This window comes from Lipotes vexillifer, unplaced genomic scaffold, assembly GCF_000442215.2.
Source record: "Lipotes vexillifer unplaced genomic scaffold, Lipotes_vexillifer_v1.1 scaffold426, whole genome shotgun sequence".
NCBI classification, from domain to species: domain Eukaryota; kingdom Metazoa; phylum Chordata; class Mammalia; order Artiodactyla; family Lipotidae; genus Lipotes; species Lipotes vexillifer.
The window spans coordinates 2,504,571-2,517,661 of record NW_006779491.1 but is presented as its reverse complement, the minus strand read 5'-3'; positions in this window follow the sequence as shown (position 1 = coordinate 2,517,661).

Below are 13,091 nucleotides of genomic sequence, written 5' to 3'. Positions count from 1 at the left end.
ACGAACCCGTGTCCCCTGCAACGGCAGGCGGACTCTCAACCACTGCACCACCAGGGAAGCCCTTCTGTGCTTCTTTAGATGCAGCACAGACAGGGCAGCGATGCTCATCAAAACGGTCAGGATGATATTCCTATGGCTCATCATCACCCTGAAAACCCTGTTGCCACTGCCAGTCTCCTGACCAAGGAGGAAGGAAAAAAGTAGAGTCAGTTTCCTGAGACCTGTAGAGCAGACTCTTTGCCCTGGAAACTTTCTCACTTGTTCCAAGGAGAAAGACCTTCCCATAGCTCAGTGTTCAAATCCTTTGGAGATGATCCCTCTCCTGAGTACCCTCCAAATCTCTGACCATGTAGCCTCTTCGTGATGTTGGATGGATGAGTCCACGTTCAAGAACTTTCCTCGTCCAACCCCAGACCAAGCCTGAACCAAGCCCAGACTTTTCTCCATGAACACCCTCTTCTGCCTCTCAGACCTGTATTAATTTCCCCAGTGACCCCTGTCTCTCATGCCTAAAATGCCACACACTGAGTTACTTTTTCATTCACTTCCCCAGGTGCCCTTTGTTCTCTTTTCTTTGGTTCCTCTTTCTGGTTCTCTGGCAAGTTATACCTTCTCTCCTCCTTCAACCTTTCCAATTCTCTTTTAGTTGGATTCATTTCATACCCATGTGTCCCTTTCTCCTGACTTCTGCTTTCCAAAACGATGTCTTATTTCTAGAAGTAACCTTCTAATCCATCCCGTTCCCTCACTCATTCATTCACTTATGCAACAGCATTAATGGAGCGTCTATTATGTGCCCAGCACAACCCTAGCAATGAAGGGTGGATTTGAAGCTGAGAGGCAATAAATTGATAACCGTCATCGTAGCCATCTCTTTGGCTATTCAGCTTTTGTATGCACCCGTTTTTTTTTTCACATTAGAACACCCATGCCACTGTGTTTCCACCTTCTAAGATACAGCTACCCTTCATACAAGTGAAGTTCTTTCCTGTTCCCTAAAATGAGGGAACCATCATTGTATAAACTGCTGGTTACATGAATTACTCCTCAAACTCAGTCACAGCCCTACAGAATATTCTACTACCTAAGCACTAATTGTAAAGTTAACCCCCAACAACTTGTATAAAAATAAAAATGAGGAGAGAGAAAAAGAAATTGGTTAGCATATACAAATAAACACGTGAATATATTAAGGGAAGAGAAAATATGCCTAGCTTCTGCAGCTGCCATTTCTGTAAGTGGTCATGAGGCTGTAATTAATAACTAACTATAGTTCCTTCTTCAAGTATCCAAGCCATCTTTCCTTGGCACTCAGCCAGAATCTCAGATAGTTGGGATTTTTACCTGGTGGAGTGATGCAAAGCTTCATTCCTTCAGGGTCCTCAATTGTCCTGCCTTCTTTTAGTTGCGGTAGCTCTCAATTAACCTTTGTAACTGGGCATGGAAGTAGTGCCCAGAGGCACCCCAGAGAACCCCTGGGTTTCAGACACACGATTCTCACCCCTACTGTGCAGCAGCAACCCAGTCTCCCCTGGTCATAGGTATCAGTTACTCCAGCCAGTAGAGTAACTCCCATTTTTTGCTGATTGCTTCAGTGGCATGAAAGTCCAAAATAGCCCAGAGGAAGTCTCATCTTCCAGTTCAATGGAATCACCCTTGTGTGCCCTAGTGGAAGAATTCCTCCCTTGAGGACTAAGTCCTCCAAATCAGCAGAGCTCAAAGTTGCCAAGACGAGAAGCAAAAATTCCACAAGTGGGTTATGAAGTATAATAATGAGAAGAGCAAGATTCATCTCCACCCATTGATTCTCAGACCCATGTATTCTGGCTTTAGGGGAAACAGCATCATATAATGGTCTCTGATTAAAGTATACACTCCATGCTGTAAAAGAGAGCCCCATCCTTTCAGGGTGTGGTCGCCCAAGTGATGCCATTAGCCCTTAGCCCTTATAGTTAGCCCTTCTTGCCATAATATTCTCACTCCACGGACTGGGGAGCCATTGTGGAGATCCTTCCATTTGCTATCAAGGTCTATTCTAGTTATACTCTCAAGAACTTAGAAATAACCGCAGGGTGGGACTGTGGATCAGCTGAGCCCTCTGTGAGTTGGGCTAAGACTCCATCTATTACCTGACCACCTTAAGCCCCCACTTTGATTGGTGAGCCACAGTAGCATTTGGATCCCCAGGAGTTATCAACAATACATAGCCAGTATCTAGTAATCCTCAAAAGGTCTGGGTATTTCCTTCTCCCTAAGTACAGTCACTCTAGTAAATGGGCCACAGTTCCTTTCTTGAGGACACCCAACCTCCCCTTCAATCAAAGGATTCTGGATCTATGCTGACTTAGGTCTGGAAACTGGGAGAGAAGCCAGGGCTCTCCACTGTGGTGACTCAAGTTAGGTTTTTGGCTACCAGAGCAGGCTTTTTTCCCCCTGTTATATAGACCAAGCAAATTTTTAGTAGGCTTCTCATCTATTTGTTCTTAGGAACATGGTAACCAATTAGCCACTGCCGAAGATTGCTGTGGGCCAAGGCATTCCAATTAATGGTATATCCTGCTGCCCTTTACAGCAGACACATCCATCTTGTCTTTGGTGGTAATATACTGTCATTTGGCCTCTGCTACCTCAGGTTCCCATCATCCCCATTAAAATCAGAGAGCCCATCTCAGTAGTGGCATCCTCCATGGTAGTACCTGGCTTACACAAACACACAGCAAAACGGAGCTTTCAATAATGAGGTGTTGGGACTTCCCTGGCGGTTCAGTGGTTAAGACTCCGTACTTCCACGGAAGGGGGCATGGGTTCAATCCTTGGTTGGGGAACTAAGATCGCACATGCCACTTGGCGTGGCCAAAAAAAAAAAAAATGCAGGTGTTTTCCTCACTAATGTATTACTCAATGCCTTTGTGAAGGAAATATCTTATAGGCCTTCTCATGAAATGTTATTAGGTGGTGAATATTTTAATTGCATGTGATAAATCTACTCCAAAATTCCTATCTCTATTCCTTGCTCTACATCATGGCAGGAAAGTTCTGGCATCTCAACTTCACTGAAGGTAGGCCACTGTTAAGTTCACATTGCAGTCAACTTACTACGTAAACTGTTAAAGAGCCACCTGCAGCTATATGAGCCAACACATTAAATCCAGAGTCTCTAGCAAGTACACCCATATCAATGAATTCAACCCAACCCAGGGCTATACTTTGCTCTACTTGGTCTAACACTCTTAGGATCCCCTTCTGCACAAATTCCCCAGGTTTCTGCTGATATATATTAGCAAAGTCTTGCAGTTCTTTTGTTGTATAAATTATTTCCTCCTGGGTTATAGTGTGCACCTAAATCCTCTGGAGCCCACCAAGATTGACCCTTGTTATGGATCTAATGGCAACAGGAATAGTTGTGGTTTTTAAGGAGGATGAATATCCCCTTCCAAGGAATCTGTCCCAGGTGAGGTTATCACAGAGTTTTCAAGCAAGGAACACTAGTGTCCTTAGACGTCAGAAGGCCCAGAAAACTTGTGTATTCAAGATTATCAGTTTCATCATGGTTCAATATAAGACATCCCTATTCCAAGTTTCAGGATCCCAATCTTTCCCAATCAGTGTCCAGAATTACATATAAGAAACTTGTGAGACTGTGAATGTAACTATTCATATGTAATTCATCAACTCACAGAATTCATTTTTAAACCAGCTTAAATTGAGGTATAATTAAAATACAATTATACAAATTTAAAGTGCAAAATTTGGTATGTTTTGACATATGTATACAACCATGAAACCATCACCACAATCACATTAGTAAACATATCCATCACCTCAAAAGTTTCTTTGTGACCCTTTGTAATGTCTCCCACCTGACCCTCTCCAAGCCCCCCATACCCAAGCAACCATTGATCTGCTTTATGTCACTACAGATTGCCTGCGTTTTCTAGAGCAGGAGTTGGCAAACATTTTCTGTAAAGGACCAAACTAAATATTTTAGGTGTTGTGGGACAAGAGGCAAAAATGAGGATACTACAGGTACTTGTATAACGAGAGAGAAAACAATTTTTTGTCAGATTAGAAATATAATAACACGGCTTCCCCGGTGGCGCAGTGGTTGAGAGTCCGCCTGCCGATGCAGGGGACACGGGTTCGTGCCCCGGTCTGGGAAGATCTCACATGCCGCGGAGCAGCTAGGCTCGTGAGCCATGGCCGCTAAGCCTGCGCGTCTGGAGCCTGTGCTCCGCAACGGGAGAGGCCACAACCGTGAGAGGCCCGCGTACCACAAAAAAAAAAAAAGTCCCCATTTTCTTCTCCCTCCAGCCCCTGGCAACCATCATTCTATTTGTTTTTTATTAATTTGACTACTCTAGGTGTAACTGAAATCATACAGTATTTATCTTTTTATGATTGGCTTATTTCACTTAGCATAATGTTCTCAAGGTTCATCCATATTGCAGCTTCTAGGAGAATTCTATTCATTTTTCTGGCTGAATAATATTCCATTGTATGTATGTATTCCTTCTGTTCTTGATCTCTAATTTAATCCCTTTATGCGTGGAGAACACACTTTGTGTGATTTCAGTCTTTTTAAATGTACTGAAGTTTGTTTCATGGCCTAATATATGTTCTATCAAGAAGAATATTCCAAGTATACTTGAAAAGAATGTTTATTCTGCTGTTGTTGGGTACAGTGTTCTATAGATGCCTGTTAGGTCTGGTTGGTTATGCATCGTTCGAGTCTTCTATTTCTGTTAATCTTCTGCCTACTTACTGTATACATTACTGAAAGTGAGGTACTGAAGTCGTCAACTATTATTGTTGAACTGTAATCTCTCTTCAATTCTGTCAGTTTTTGCTTCATGCGGTTCTAATATTAGGTGCTTATATGTTTATAATTATTATATCTTCACGATGGTATGCTTTTATCATTATAAAATGTCCTTCTCTGTCTCTAAAAACATTTTTTTCTTGAAGTTTATTTTGCCTGATATTAGTATAAACACTTCAGCTTTCTTTTGCATTGTATCTTCTATGATATACAGAGCGGGCCTTGGGCTGTGTTTTGTGAGGGAATAGCGCCCCCTGGGGAAATAAAGGTAGTGCGGAGGGTGAAGACAGACACTAGGTCAAGGATGTCAGAGGACTGAAAGGCAGCAAAATACTAGACCCTTCTACACTCAAACTTGAGGAATCTGGGGCCTGGTGGTTCGATCTGAGGGCATCCTGGGTCCTGAAGAGGGGACCAAAGGCTTGCTTTGTGACAACTGTCTGGACTGTCCTGACAATCTCTTTCTCATCTCTTCTGACTGCAGATCTGTTCTCCAGAGCATAGGGGTGGCACTTTGTTCCCCTCTTTCTCTTGAGAGTGAGGCCTTGTTCATATGTATCCATGGGGCCCAGATCAGGGGCTAGCACAGAAAAGGTGAACCAAAATTACTTTAAATGAATGACATTCACTGAATCTCACCCAGTGCCTTCCTCAAAGCCCTGCATGAAAGCCTCAATAAATTTTGGCCGAATGCTTAATTAATTCTTACTAACAGCATGATGAGAGCAGAATTCAACAAACTGAGAGCCCTGGGGCTGAACCTAGCCAGTAAATATTATGTTTGTCCTACAAAGTACTGATCAGTAAAGTGTTTTATAAAAACCCAACATACCGGGCTTCCCTGGTGACACAGTGGTTAAGAATCCCCCTGCTAATGCAGGGGACACGGGTTCGAGCCCTGGTCTAGGAAGATCCCACATGCTGTGGAGCAACTAAGCCCGTGCGCCACAGCTGCTGAGCCTGCGAGCCACAACTACTGAAGCCCATGAGCCTAGAGCCTGTGCTCCGCAACAAGAGAAGCCACTGCAATGAGAAGCCCGTGCACCGCAACAAAGAGTAGCCCTTGCTCACAACTAGAGAAAGCCTGTGCGCAGCAACGAAAACCCAACGCAGCCAAAATAAATAAATTAAATAAATAAATTAAAAAAAAATCCAAACTACCAAGATCAGGAGATTTCACAATAAGATCCAAATTTCTGCTTCTCTTGAAAAATCAGCTCTGGCAACACTGGGCCCATATTCTGAGAGGCTGCCTCCTGAGATAGGGCAAAGCTCTCCAGTTTGTCACATTTCCACATCCCCTATTGCCTTTCTCATTTATCTTGCTTCACTGCATTATTTACTCATGACTACCTCCTGTAGGCATTGTCTTGTGATCCCTAGACTAGAACAAAGGGGTGTCTCTCTCCTGACCCCCAATAAGACACTGGGAAGTGAAACATTATTCCCAAAAGTGGTTACCCAGGTCAAAAGGAAACAAGTTTTCCTGTTAAAAAGAACGTGACTCAGAGCAGAAATCCCAGTAGCCAGGTCAGAAATTCCCCTAGAAAGATCCAGTGGCTGCTCCCCAGAGGCCAAGAAAACACACCCATCATGTACGTACCAAGCCTCTCCTGCTGGTTCACCCCACCCGCCAGAGAGTTATATAGGATGATCCCAATTAGTAGTAAACTAACATACACATGCCAGAACAAAAAAAAAGGCACCAAAATGTTAAAAGTGTTTATTTTTAAAATACAGGTGATTTTATCGGTTTTACACTTTCTAGTATTTTCCAAGTGTTCTACAATAAGCAAGAGTGACTTTATAGTCAGAAAAAAAATTTTTTTTCTTTGAAATATCACTCAGGTTGCATGTATGAGTTATTGGTGGGTCTGCCACACCTCTCCACTACATGCCCCTTCCTACCACATTCCATACCTCCCATAGCCCCAGCGCCTGGACTGAACCCAAGTGGGGGCTTGATATCCGTTAGCAATGCCCTTAGCTTTTCACTGGCCATAGCCTTTCTCTCTGCCTGACTTAGACACACCATGAGGTCTTTAGAGTAAAGGTTTGGGCTGTGTAGCCAACTTTCTACCCCAAAGAAGGCTGCCGCTTGTTTTCAGACTCCAGAATTTTTTTCTTAGACTGAGATGTGCCAAGACAAGGGCTAGGAAATCTTGTCCTGTTTTCTTGGGGAGGCCAGCCCAGGAATTGTGGCAGAGATTCCAGGAGAGGCATCCATAACTTGTAGCAGGAAGATAACAACTTGGGGCCTGAGTTTCTTTCCTACACTAAGGGGGAGAGAGTCATGGAGTGAGAATTCATCACAGAGGGATGCAAACGACCTCGGGAAACTAACTTTCCTTGTATTTTAATTTCCTCATCTGGCAAATGTTGACTACAACACCTGAAAGTCCTTTCAAGTACTAGCATCATACATTTCTTTTATATTTAAAAGCTGTATGACCTCAAGCAAGTAATTAAAACTCCCTGACGTTTATGACAACATAACACACTGCATGCTTAAACAGCTTTTTACAGTTATACTATCACAGATCTTGTTAAATCTTAGTGTGCCAGTGATGTAGCCATGGAGAAATTGAAGCTCAGAGAGGTTGAGAGAAATCTGCCCCAGATCACACCGACACAGAAGTGGTGGCAGAGGAACCAAAACCAGGTTCTGGCCCTGCATCTCCCACTTCACTCTGTCCTTCCTATCCACAAGGTTGTCACCAGCCCAGGAAAGGCAAGCAAGCCATGGAGAGCATTACATATGGGTGTCCTCAATGCTCTAAACCTCTTGAGACCTCTGTCCATATGGTAGCTGTATAACTCTTTAAGAAAATGCCAAACTGTTTTCCAGAATGGTTATGCCATTTTACATTCCCACCAAACGTGTATGAGTTCCAGTTCCTCTACATCCCGCCCCCAACACTTAGTACTGTCAGTCTGCTTAATTTTAGGCATTCTCATAGGTATACAGTGGTATCTCATGGCTTTAATTTTTATTTCCCTAATAACCAATGATGTTAAGCCTCCTTCTAATGTGCTTATTGGCCATTGATATATCTGGTAAAGTGTCTGTTCAAATCTTTTACCCATTTTTAAATTGGGTCGTGTTACTTTCTTACTGAGTTTCGAGAGTTCCTTATATATTCTGCATACAAGAACTTTGTCAGATACACGAGTTGTAAATTTCTCCCAGTCCTAGCTTGTCTTTTCATTCTCTTATCAGTGACTTTTGAAGAACAGAAGTTCTCAATTTTGATGGTCCAATTTATCTTTTTTTTTTCTTCTTTGAAGCATGCTTTTGGTATTACATCTAATACATCTTTGCTTAACTCATGGTAACAAAGATTTCTGACCAATGTTTTCTTCTAACAGTTTTATAGTTTTAAGCTTTACATTTAGACCTTTGATCCATTTTTGTTTTATTGTGGTAAAATATACGTAAGATGAAGTTTATCATTAAAAAAAAGACACTATTTTTAAGAGTTTTTTTTTTTTTTTTTTTGCTGGCTGCACCCTGCAGCTTCTGGGGTCTTAGGTTCCCCAATGAGGGATTGAACCTGGGCCCTCAGCAGTGAGAAAGCAGAGTCCTAACCACTGGACCGCCAGGGAATTCCCATTAAGAGCAATTTTAGGTTCACAGCAAAATTGTGCAGAAGGTACAGAAATTTCCCATATACCCCCTGCTCCCACACATGTACAACCTCCCTTATTATCAATGTCCCCCCACCCCCTGTACATTTGTTACAATCAACAAACCTACACTGACACATCATCACCCAAGGTACATAATTTACATTAGGGTTCACTCTTGGTGTTAATACATTCTATAGGTCTGGAGGAATGTTTAATGACATGTATCCATCATTATAGTATCACACCCAGTAGTTTCACTGCCCTAAAAATCCTTTGTGCGTCACTTATTCTTCCCTCCCTCTCCCCCAATCCCTGGCAACCACTGATCTTTTCAGTCTCCATAGTTGTGCCTTGTACAGAATGTTGCATAGCTGGAATCATACAATATGTAAACTTTTCTTCTTCGGAATGCATTTTAAGTGTCCTCCACGTCTTTTCATGGCTTGATAGTTTTTTTTGTTTTTGGCTGCGTTGGGTCTTCATTGCTGTGTGCAGGCTTCCTCTAGTTGTGGTGAGTGGGGGCTACTCATCGTTGTAGTGCGTGGGCTTCTCATGGCGGTGGTTTCTCTTATTGTGCAGCACAGGCTCTAGGAACACGGGATTTGGTAGTTGCAGCACTCCGGCTCAGTAGTTGTGGCTTGCAAGCTTAGTTGCTCCGTGGCATGTAGGCTGTTCCCAGACCTGAGATCGAACCCGTGTCCCCTGCATTGGCAGGCAGATTCTTAACCACCACGCCACCAGGGAAGTCCCAGTTCATTTTTTTTTAGTGCTGAAAAATACTCCATCATCTGGAGGTACCACAGTTTACTTATCCATTCACTTACTGAAGGACATCTTAGCTGTTTCCAGGTTTTGGCAATTGTAAGTAAAGTTGCTGTAAGTACCCATGTGCAGGTTTTTGTGTAGACATTAAGTTTTCAATTCCTTTGGTAAATACCAAGGAGCATGATTGGTGGATGGTATGGTAAGAACATATTTTGTTTTGTAGATAATTGCCAAAATTGTCTTCCAAAGTGGCTGTACCATTCATTTTGCTTTCCCACCAGCAATGAATAAAATTTCCTGTTGCTCCACAACCTTGCCAGCATTTGGTGTTGTCAGTGTTCTGGAATTTGGTCATTTTAATAGGTGTGTAATAGTAATCACTACAATCTATTTCCAAAACTTTTTCATCACCCAAAATAGAAACTCTTTAGCTATTAGCAGTAATTCCCCATTTCCCCCGCCCCAGCCCCTGAAAACTTCTATTCTACTTTCTGCCTCTATGAAGTTGCCCATTCTAGATTCCTCATATAAATGGACTATCAGAATATTTATCCTTTGCATCTGGCTTATTTCACTTAGCATAATTTTTTCAAGGCTGTAGCATGTATCAGAACTTTATTCCTCTTTTAGGCTAACAATTATTCACTTCATGTATATACCACATTTTATCCATTTCTCTGTGGGTGGTATTTGGGTTGATTCCATCTTTTAGCTACTGTAATGCTGCAATGAACACTGCTGTACAGGCATCACTTTGAGCTCCTATTTCCAATTCTTTTGGGTATATACCTAGGAGTGGAACTGCTTGGTCATACAGTAATTCTGTTCAGCTTTTGGAGGAACCACCAAACTGTCTTCTGTAGTAGCCTCACTATTTTACATTCCTACTAGCAGCATATGAGAGTTCCAATTTCCCCACATCCTCACCAACACTCATTTTCTATGTGATAGCAGACATTCTAATGGGTGTGAAGGGGTATCTCGTGGTTTCGATTTGCATTTGCCTAAAAATTAGTAATGTTGAACATCTTTTCATGTGCTTATTGGCCATTTGTTAATCTTTTTTGGAGAAATATCTTCAAGCCCTTTGCTCATTTAAAAATCTTTTTGTTGTTGTTGTTAAGAGTTCTTTGTATATTCTGAATAATAACTCATCAGATGTATGATTTGCAAATTTCTCCCATTCTGTGGGTTGCCTTTTCACTGTTGGTAGTGTACTTTGATGCAACTGATTTTTGTGTTGTGTACCCTGTAATTTTGCTGATCACGTAGCTTTCTTATGGATTCTTTGGAATTTTCTCTATATAGGATCACCTCATCTGTGAATATTTTACTTTTTCCTTTCCAATTTGGATGCCTTTTCTTTTTCCTAATTGGTTTGGCTCAAACTTCTAGTACTATGTTGAACAGCAATGGTGATAACATGTGTCGTTTTGTTCCTGATCTTGGGAGAAAAGCTTTCAGTCTTTCACCAGAGAATGTTGGCTATCAGTTTTTCATAAATACCCTTTATCACGTAATGCAGGGGTCCCCAAGCTTTTTGGAACCAGGGACTGGGTTTCATGGAAGACAGTTTTCCCACTGGTTTGGGGAGGAATGGTTCAGGTGGTAATGCAAGCAATGGGGAGAGACAGATGATGCTTCACTCTCGCCCGCCTGCCGCTCACCTCCTGCTGTGCGGCCTGGTTCCTAACAGGCTGTGGACTGGGCTCTGGGAGTTGGGGACCCATGATGTAAAGAACATTCATTCCCTTCTATTCCTAGTTTTCTACTGTTTTATCATGGAAGGGCATTTTGTTTTGTCAAATGCCTTTTCTGCATCAACTGAGATGCTCATATGGGTTTTTCTTTGTCCTATTAATGTGGTGTATTACACTGATTTTCTTACATTGAACCACCCTTGCATTTCAGCAATAAACCCTTTTGGTCATGGCATATAATCCTTCTAATATGCTGTTGAATTTAGTTTGCTTGTATTTTGTTGAGAATCTCCTAAGAACTTCTATCTTTCCATCCACTTAAAGTGTGTTTATATTAATTTCATGCAGTAGATATAACAGCTGCTTTATAGGTTTTTTAAAATAATTAATTAATTAATTAATTAATTTTTAGCTGTGTTGGGTTTTCGTTTCTGTGTGAGGGCTTTCTCTAGTTGCAGCAAGCGGGGGCCATTCTTCATCGTGGTGCACAGGCCTCTCACTGTTGTGGCCTCTTGTGGCGGAGCACAGGATCCAGACGTGCAGGCTCAGTAGTTGTGGCGCATGGGCCCAGTTGCTCCGCAGCATGTGGGATCTTCCCAGACCTGGGCTCAAACCCGTGTCCCCTGCATTGGCAGGCAGATTTTCAACCACTGTGCCACCAGGGAAGCCCTGCTTTATAGGTTTTGATATGAGTTTGCATGTCAATGGACTCTTCCCTTGAGAATTGGTCACATGGTAATTCTGAAAGATATCTTGGACATTTTGAATATTATGTTGTGAGACTCCAGATTCTGTCTAAATCCCCTCAAGAATATTGTTGTTTCAGCAGGCAATTTAACCTGTCAGAAAGATAGGGTTTCTTAAAGACGTTTTAGCTGCCTGTGCCACCACTACAGCTCTAGCTCTATGACGGGCCATACTTGGGCCAAAATAGGAAGAGAAACAGAATGGTGATTCCCCTTCTTTAGACAAGTGTCGCCTTTTCCTGGTTCCTCTGGCTTCCCTTTCACCTACCACTCACATGTTGAGAGTTCAGTCATTAGCTGCCTCCTCCTCTATGCTGACCATTCCTGAACTACAATTATCACTAAGTACAACGGTTAAGAGCTAGGATCATAGAGTCAGGCTGCCTTATTGTGCCATCTATCTACTGCACTTCCTAGTTATGTGATCTCAGGCACATCACTTAATGTCAGTTTTCCCAACTATAAAATGGAGATAATAGGGTTATTCTAGAAGGATTAAATGAAGTAAGGCATGTAAAGCACCCAGCATGTAAGCAGTCAATAATGCTGGCTCTGATAAATGTTACCCACTACTGTACTTTTGGCAACCATTTATAAGCCACTCAATCCGAAATCTTTTGTTCTTTTCCTTCTGTGATAGACTAATAATTGTGCCCCCATGGTCCACTCTCTTCTTTTAATAATATAACCCCCAAGTTTAAATGAACACACAACCATCCAGATAGAGGCATTTTAGCCTTCTCCACAGGATGGTTAAGAATTTGAGACTAGGTTCTAGCCCATGGGATCAGGGTAATTTCCAGGCCCTCTATTTTCTCTTCCCCTTCCTATGGGCCTGAACAAAGATGTGGGGCTGATGCACTACCTTCAACCATACAGATGAGAACCACCATCTAGGGGATGGTGAAGCATTAAGACGGTAGGACCCTGAGTCCCCAGATGATCCTGTAATATAGTTGCTTGACTCCAAGCCAGGGCCACTCACCTACCTCTGGACTGTCACATGAGAACTAAACTATTCTGTGTGAATCACTGCTTCAGAGTCGGTTTGTTAGAACAGCTTAATAGTCTAATTAATATGCATCCCAAACCTTAACCTCCAACTGCCTTGCTTATGTCCCAGAGGAACCTCAAACTCAACATTCGTAAAAACAACCTAATTATCAAACCCACTCTGCACCCCTGCTCTTCTTGTATTTCTGAACACAAAGACTAGCCCAACAATTTCTTGATAACATCCCTATTGTCAATTTATCCCCAGACACGAGAATCTGTTGCTCTTACTACTCTCAGATTCAACATGGCACAGAACCCCACAGCTCGACACATACATCCCTCTTCTATCATTCCCTCACCTCTGACCCCAACCCGATCCTGGCTTTATTTATTTATTTAAAAAATTTATTTATTTAGACTGTGTTGGGTTTCACT